The sequence below is a fragment of the Silene latifolia genome, chromosome Y (genome assembly GCF_048544455.1).
Source record: "Silene latifolia isolate original U9 population chromosome Y, ASM4854445v1, whole genome shotgun sequence".
Classification (NCBI taxonomy): Eukaryota; Viridiplantae; Streptophyta; class Magnoliopsida; order Caryophyllales; family Caryophyllaceae; genus Silene; species Silene latifolia.
This window is the reverse complement of record NC_133538.1, coordinates 446,734,250-446,743,368: the sequence shown is the minus strand read 5'-3', so window position 1 is coordinate 446,743,368 and position 9,119 is coordinate 446,734,250. Positions and strand designations below refer to the sequence as shown.

General features: G+C 38.2%; 1 non-coding gene across 1 annotated transcript; it reads left to right on the top strand.

Annotated features, from left to right (window-relative positions):
- Window positions 1–3,443: 3,443 nt before the first annotated feature.
- Window positions 3,444–3,550, top strand: LOC141635419 (small nucleolar RNA R71). Its single transcript, XR_012540111.1, has one exon. It is a non-coding gene; the product is annotated as a small nucleolar RNA R71 (small nucleolar RNA).
- Window positions 3,551–9,119: the final 5,569 nt, after the last annotated feature.

The window sequence follows — 9,119 nt, the reverse complement described above, 5'->3', positions numbered from 1 at the left end:
TGCCCTTTTTCCCATATGCTAACCATGTGACACGGGTGCGAGCCATGGGGAGGGGGAAGGCACGGTCAAGACATAAATCATCATTGGGGTATCATAATCCCTCCCTAGACCACATTTTGTTCAAAACTTTATATACAAACTCAATGCAACAAAAAGGAAACACAACACATAAATACATGTGAGACAAATGCATGCAAGAAATTGAAATGAACATAAGGTAAACATGTAACAATTATCTAAACCTAGCAGCACGTAAGCACACACACCAAGTTCCAAAATGGAACATCCTCATCAACATAGCCCATCCTCCTCCATATATCCAACAATATAAAGGAAAAGAATAGTAAAGGAGAAATAGATAGGAAAGATTAAACCGAGCGGTCTTCTAGTCTCCTAATGCCTCAAATGTCCCGTATGTGCCTGCGCCACTTGTTAGACAAACATATATATACAATGCAAAATTTTTGGAATTTTTGAAATTTTTCAATTTTTAGGCATTTTTTTGTTTTTTCTTAAATTTACAAGTATATAATGATATGAACAAATATAGACAATATTCACAAAGTGGATATTTCCCTCCCCACACTTGAAATTTACATTGTCCTCAATGGAACAAAGTATAGGGAGAGAATAGGAAAAATAAACAACAAATTTTTGGTGGTTTTTGAATTTTTTTTGAAATTAAAGAACATGTTTTTGGATTTTTTGAATATTTGAAAATAAATAACATGTTTTTGCATTTTTAAAATGATGGAATTTCCTCCCCACACTTATTTATTTACATATTCTCAATGGAAATAAATGTGTGGAGGAAATTCGGAAATGAAATACATGTTTTTGTTGATTTTTGATTTTTCAAATTTTTAGTGGTTTTCAAATAAGTATGCAATGCATGATCTAATCTATATGCAAAATTGAAATACGATGCAACTATACTATATGAATGCAAAGAGAGCTAATTTAGATTAGCTCCTTTTAGAATCATGTTACTAAATGCAAAATGCGGTAAAAACTTAATTAAAGAGAAAGAGAATATGTACATTGCGGTGGTTCTTAAGTAACTCCACCAAACCTCTTCATTCAAAAACTTCATTCAACCGGGATCGATATCCCGAGATACCACCAACCTTCCACCATTTTCACTACCAACAAAACAAGAGCCTTTCACCCTTGTCATCACATCATGTAACCTACACATGGCATGTTGAACCTCTTGCCATTTTCGGTTCACCTCTTCCTCAAGCTTTTCCTTAGTCTCTTTATCATCATTAGGGTCACATACCCTCTTTTCTTTCGATCTCTTCCTCCATCTTTTTGGTTTCTTCTTTTCAATTCTTGGTTTTGAATTTGGAGGGGCATTTGTGCTAGAATCGGACTTGGTTTCCCAAGTCTTACTCATTTCCCCACACTCATCTTTAGCATTCACTTGTTCTTCAAGGAACTTACCCGGTGGCTCATCATCAACTTTTGGCTCACAAGCAATCAAGAATTCCATGTTCTCATCTTCTTCATTCTCATGGAGTTCTAAAGTTTCCACGGCAAACATGTTTTGAACCACGGTTTTCTTTGAAGCATGTGGTAGCTTGAATTCAACTTTTTCCTTCCCAACTTTGAATGACAATAGTCCCTCTTTGACATTTATGGTAGCTCCTCCCGTGGCCAAAAATGGCCTACCAAGAATAATACGGGAGTGTCTTCCCATAGGAATGTCCAACACAATAAAGTCGGTAGGAATTGAAAGTTTACCAATTTGAACCATGATATCCTTGAGAATCCCATTTGGAGATTTGATTGTTCCATCGGCAAGTTTGATTGTAATGGAAGTGCGGGCTAAACTTGAAATATTCAACCTCTTCACAAGGGCAAGTGGTATGACACTCACACTTGCCCCTAAGTCACACAAAGCACTATCCACCTTTTGGTCACCAACGGTACATGGAATTGAGAAACTCCCGGGGTCATCAAGTTTGACGGGAATTTCTTTAGACTTGACCACATTGCACTCTTCACTTGAGGCATCAAGCTCATGTCTACTAATGTCCACTCTTCTAGAAATGACTTCTTCTTGCTTGGCCAAAGAGTGTTCTTCTATCATCACCACATCTTCTTCTTCCGGGCTCTTCTCAACTTCTACCATCACATTTGGTGATTTCACAATTTCTTCAAGCACAAATTCTTCACTCATAGTGGTTGGTGAAGTCATAATCATCTCTCCCTTACCCGGGTCAACTTCAACATCCAAGCTTGTACCATGAATTGTCATTATTTGCTCAAGCACATAGTCTTCTATGCTCTCTTTTTCGGGCTCACGGTCAACTTCTTGGAATGTTTCCATAGCCATGGAAAAGGGAGTAGTGTAAGATAACTCCTCTTGACTTGGCAAATCAAATGACTCTTCTCTTTTCTCTTCAACTCCAACCATGATAGCATTAACTTCCTTTGACTTCATAGGGTCCCTTGAATTTTGCCCTTGTCTTAGAAATACACCCGGTGGTTTTTGAGAACTCATGAGAGCTTGGGAAGCCACTTTAGCTTTAAGACTCTTGATTTGTTGTTGGGTATTACTTGCCAAATCCCCTATCAACTTCACTAAGTTTTCATATTTATCATCTCCCATGGTATTGCTTGCTTGGGGTGGTGTCTCTTGGTTGAAAGGTTGGTTGGAAATTGGAAGAGAAAAGCCATATCCTTGATCTTTAAAGTTGGAATTTTGGTTGTTCCCTTGGTACCCTTGATTGAACCCTTGATTTTGCCCTTGGTTGTACCTTTGATTATTGTTGTATCCTTGATTGAACCCATTGTTGTTGTTCCATTGATTGAATCCTTGGCCAAACCCTTGGTTAGCTTGGTTTCCTTGGTTTCCTTGGTAAAAGTTTTGATTAACTTGGTTCCCTTGGTTACCCTTATAATCTTGATATGCTTGAGATTGGTTGGCAAAGTTTTGGTTGGATCCTTGGTTGTTGTTGAATGAGGGTCTAGGTGGACGGTTGGAAAAATTGTTAAATGCTTGGAAAGCATTCACCTCTTGCACATTGTTCCCATCAAAGTTGTTGTAATTGTTGGCACACAAGTCATATGTGTGACCACTTCCTCCACAAAGTTCACAACTTGAGACTTGAGCCACTTCCTCCATGGGTGCCCCATGTGAGGTTGCGGCTTGGTGCACTTGATTTCTTTGAAACTTCTCAAATTGTTTTGTGAGTAAGTCGAGCTTGGCATTTGTCTCGGAGTTGGAGGAGTTTTCCTTAGGAAACTTCCCATTCCTTCTTAGCATGTTTCCTCTAGAACCATAGTTTGCTTCCGAATCTACCATTTTCTTGATCAATGCCGTGCCCTCTTCATCACTCAAGTGATCAAATCCTCCCCCCGCGGAGGCATTTACCATCTCCTTAGTCCTCGGTAGCAAAGTTTGGAAGAATGTTTGAGTGATGTACCATTCCGGTATTCCATGGTGGGGGCAACTTGCTATCAAGTCTTGATAACGGTCCCAAGCTTCACCCAAAGACTCCCCATCCTCTTGTTGAAATATATGAATCTCATTACGAAGCATTGCGGTCTTTGAGGAAGGATAATATTTGGCCATGAATGATTTAGCCAAGGCATCCCAAGTAGTGAAAGTATCCGGTGGGTGAATGTTCAACCATCGGTCCGCTTTGCCCGTCAATGAAAACGGAAACAACATCATTCTCAAGGTGTCCTCGGACACCCCATTCTTTTTCATCATTGAAACCTTCCTCTTAAACTTCCGGAGGTGAGCATGGGCATCCTCTTCCATATGCCCCCCGAACAAATCCTTCTCAATCAACCCGACTTGGGCGGGATGCATCTCAAAGTTGTTGGGAGCCAATGCGCCAAAATTAATTGGGTCACAAGCATCATTGTGGTTAGGACGGTTATGGTCACGTAAAGCCATTGGTGGTAGATTTGGTATATGAGGGGGTGGTGTTTGAGGTGGAGTATTTGGGAGTTGGAAATTGTAGAAAGGATTTTCTAGGGGGTGATCAATGGTGTTGTTTGGTTGTTGTTGTGTTGTGTTTTCAAAGAGAGGTTGGGTGGGTGAATTTGCTTGGTTTATGGTTGCTTGAGAAGAGGTTCTAACCCTTGCAATGGTCCTATTCCTTAAGGCTCTAAAAAGCCTTTCGGGATCGGAGTCAAAGAGCAAAGCTTGGTGGTTCCTCCTAGGCATACAACTTGTCAAACCGTAAGACTCCTAGTGCTTTTACACACTAGGGTAAGGCAAAAATCACACACACTCTACAAGAAGCACACAAACTACACAAACAAGCAAACAACAAGTAACTAAGACTAAGCCTAAGACTCTAACTAACTAAGCATAACCTAACGCCATCCCCGGCAACGGCGCCATTTTGATATAGGGATTTTTGCCGTCACTTCCCAATCAAAAACAATTTATAAAACCAAATAAAAGTAGTATTTATTCGGGTGTCGAACACGAAGATGGCGGGGGTTAGATACTTGGTTTGTTTAAGTCTTTAGTTTAGCCAAACAAAATAAGATGTTGATTTATCTAAAACTAAGATGCAATAAGGTATAAATTAAACTAAATGGGATTGATTTTAATTAATAAGGGAAGGCTAAGGTCTTTGGGTTCACAAAGGGCAATTAGGGGGAGAAACAAGGTCTAACAAGAAAAGGGTAATAATAGTGGTCAAGGGTTTAAGACTAATTTCTTAGTCACCTTAAGCTCCTCAATAAGTTATCACTTGATCGAGATGAACTAGCTACAAATAAAGCATTAAGACTACCCAATAGCATGAGCACCAAGACGGATCGAATGCATCAAAGAGATGTTCTAACTTTCATTAAAACTCATCGATAAGCACTTCTAAAACTATCTAATAGCACAATGCACCAAGGTAAGCCAAACATGTTAATGAAATGTCCAATTTTCATTGAGGTATTTCCACAAACACTTCAAATGCATAAAGAGTAGAAACCACATAATCACCCAATTCAAAAGGTTAACAACCCAAATACATCCCCTTAATTACCCAAATTCCCCCTATGACCTTAGATAAGACTACTCACTCATGTTCATGGGTGAGAAATTAACAACAAATTCCAACAAAATACAAGTAAACATTGCAAACATGATAAAGACTAATACTTTTGATGAATAATGATAAAACAACATGAGAAATGTAAACAAATGAAAATAATGTAAACAAAAGATGAGAATTATACCAAGTAAGAGGAAAGTAGCAATCTTGGACAATAATGGAAGAATGAATTTCTTCTAATCTTCAAATACAACCCAAAATACTAATTGTATACTAATGAGAGAATGAAGGACTTGAATGAACAAAGGAAGAAATAAACTAAAATTAAAGAAAGATTACAACTTTTTATTCAATGAAAATGATAAAGGAAATATTAGGGTTCTACAATTGTTGAGAGAAAGATGAACTAATACTAGTCTAATTTCTAATCTAATTTCTAATGTAATGTCTAGTGTGTCCTGTAAGGTGTTGAGAGGAGAGCTTTATATAACCCCTCTCATTACAATTTTAATTAAACTAATAATAGTGATAATAATCTAATCCTAATCATAATAGTAATAATAATAAACTTAATAATATCTAAACTAATCGACAAAAACATCGACACAATTGACTCAACAAGAAAACAAAAACAAACAAAAAGGGAAAAGGGTAAAATGAGGAATCACGCAGTCAGGGTGGCTCTGTCGGTCAGCCGGCGGTCGGTGCGAGGTGCCGGCAGCGCGTAGCTTGAAGAAAGGGGTTGAATTAAATGGGGTGTAGTCTATGCCGGCCTGTCGGCTGCCGGGCAACCGGTAGAGAGCAGCAGAGATTATGCGAGATGAGGATTTGGGGTGTTGCGTGCCGGTAGGCCGGCTGCCGGTGGCTCTGACCGGTAGCGAGTCTTCAACAAAAGGAGGAAAATTTGGGTGTGTGGCTACCGGTGGGGGCAGTCGGCTGCCGGGGTACCGGCATGGAGTACGTCTGCTTCAAATCGACCCTGTTTCGATTTCGACCTTGAAAAATTCAGTGATGGCACTAATGGTGAGATGGTGACACCGGGGATGGTGGTGTTAATGGAGGTTGATGGCAGTGGAATTTTGATGCGGAAACGGAGTTGGGTAGCTGCTGTTGTTGATGTCGAATTGTAGGTTGGTATGGAGTTCGAAAATGGTGAAGTTGCACGAGGTTGGTGATGCTGGTGGTTGCTTGTTATGAGGACGAAAATGGAGGTTGATGGTGAACACAGTGAACTGGTGGTTGAATTGGTGTATAGTAATGGTGAAGGGTGAATGATGCGAAAATGGGGTTTCTTAGCTTGGTGCGAGAGGCAGGTGGAGTGAAGGTGATGAGAATGATGATGAACGATGAAGTCGGGTTTAACTGAGTTGTTGCTGCTGCTTGACGATGACGGGTCTAATGGTGATGAAGGTTTCTGAATGATGAATGGTGAAATGAAGGTGAAGCTGGTGAAATGGTGATGAGTTTGTGATGGTTGAATGAAATGGGGTTTAATGGTGGCGTTGATGATGAAGGTGGAGGTAGATGAATTGGTTGATAATGGCGATGGAGGTTGTTGTTTAGTTGGTGATGATGATGAATTGCAGGGTGTTGGGTTTGTGAAGACGATGAAGAAGAAGGGGCAAGGGGACGTGTTGCTTGTTTGTTCAAGGTCAAGGTTGACCTTTGACCTTCATTTATTATTTGCATTGACTCCGTCTCAACGCGACTTGCTCCTCAATTTCCGTCTCATTTTATTCTAACTCAAATCTTCACTTTATTATACCGCCTCGCCTACAAATTATAAACAATAAAATATTAGTAATACTAATGTTATAAAAATCCGAATAATTATTAAATATAATTAAGACGGCTAATTATTATAAATTAGTTATAAAATGAGCTATAAAACATTTAAGCACACAAAATCAAGTCGGAATAAAGTATAAACGCGGGGCAAAATACGACTAAAATACTACTCATCAAGTTGCATGACCCATTGAAAAGGATCATATATAGAGCTGAGATAGCTGCCATCTTGGTTTTAGTCGATATCAACAAATTGAGGAAACAGTTGTTGGATTTGGTTGATGCTTTTACAAAGGCAAAGGCACCTTTGCTGCCTGTTTTGGTTGAGAAGCGTAAGCTAGCTGAGTTGGAAGCGATCGGTGGCGAGATGCTTTGAAATCGCTAGGGTTATGGCAGAGGAACTGGATGATGGTGTAAGTACTCTGGGGCCTGGGAAAAATAGGATGCCTGATACACCTATGAGCGCTGGGATGATTAGATCAGGCCGAGGTAGTTTTAGGAGACCAAACTCTGATGGTCTTGGCTGCTCGATAAACTGTGGCAAGGCAGATACAAATCTTGTTGTTGTTTCAAAAGTTATGAGGGCTAACAGCAGATATACACGTGTTATGCCAAGCAAGAAGAAACAAGTTGTTGATTATTGTTTCTTGGATGATTACAATCTTGCAAATGAGTATGTTCTTGTTTCTCCAAACTCAATGAGAAACATGTTTGTATGATTATTCCAATACTGTATTGTAGTTATTGTATTATACAAGTTCAATTATTCTATCTTTTTTACAAATTACAATAACTGAGTTTTTCATAATACAATAACTATGTTAATGTAATACAATAATCGATTATTGTATTACATTAACATAGTTATTGTATTATGAAAAACTCAGTTATTGTAGTTGGTAGTGACTTTTTTATATTGTTTTAAAATATTACTAAGCTTTTTTTTTACTCCTTTGCAGTGAACTTTAGTTTTCTGCGGGAAATGCTATCTTGGATAAGCCTGATATTCTTTCTACAAAGCTCGAAAATTACACTGAGTTGCACATAATAGCTGCCTGGTCAGTCGTCTTGAATTTCATGGAGGTTAAAGAGAAAGAAGTGCCAGTGATGATGTTCCTTGGGACACAACATATAGTATGATCTGTTTTTCATTGTGCAGTTACTGTAGAATGTTTTATCATTTATCTTCAATTTTCTTCACACTTTTATGGTATTTATAGGGAATCTTTGAATATATGCTAGAGCAAGGAGGGGATGTGCTGGACCATACGTCGCATAAAGATGAAAACGTTGTAAACTCTGAGATCGATATGGACCTTGTCTTCATCCCGTTGTCTTTAGATAACTACTACTTTTGTGTTTGTGTGAACTTTATGAACAAGACGGTTGATGTGCTGGACCATACGTCGCATAAAGATTGGGAAATATCCGATTTTTACAGACTTGCAAAGATTGCAGTACGTTTTTCTAAATCCTGATTATATACAAATTCTATTTTTAATCAGAATTATTGTATTGCTTTAACAAAGTTATTGTATTTTTTTAAACCTGTTATTGTATACTCAATGTTTTCTAATTCCATTTTTTGTTTTTACATGCTGTAGGTTGATTGTTTTTCTGACTTTTTGGATACAAGGAAAATAGCAAAAGAAGGAGTTCTCATTAACACATTTACATTCGTGAATGTTGATTTTGAATGGAAAGCGAATGTCAAGTCTGATAAGGAATCAGGATTTTTCACCATGTTTCACATGCTCACATATGAAGGGAAGCACGAGAAGGGATTGTATTCGGTTAAGAAGAGAGTTGAGAGGATTCCTATATGGCTTGAGATGGTGGCTATTTTGTTGATGTCAGATGCCAACGATTCAAGAGCGTCTCTTTTGGAACAAGTAGAAATTTTGAGGAGTATATTGGAAGTAGAGAAAGATCTTTCAAAAGCCTGAAGATTGGGGACGAAAAGGGTTAAAACAACAGCCGTTAAAGATTCTTCTCGGCGAAAACAATAAAAGAACAATTGATTGATTCTAGATGGATTTAGCGAACAATTGTAGATGGATTTTTGTTGGATAATCTAATGTTTAGATAGCTGTTATTGATTGATTGAACAATTTCTTCAGATAGCGTTTTTAATGCCTATAAGCTGTTATTGTAATAATTCCAGACAGTTATTCAAATGATCAAATGCAATTATTTTAGAGCTCTCTTGTAGCTGATTATTGTAAAGCTTTTGCCCAATTATTTTAAAGCATATCTTTGATTATTTTAAAGCTCTCATGTAGCTGATTATTGTAAATCTCTTCCCCAATT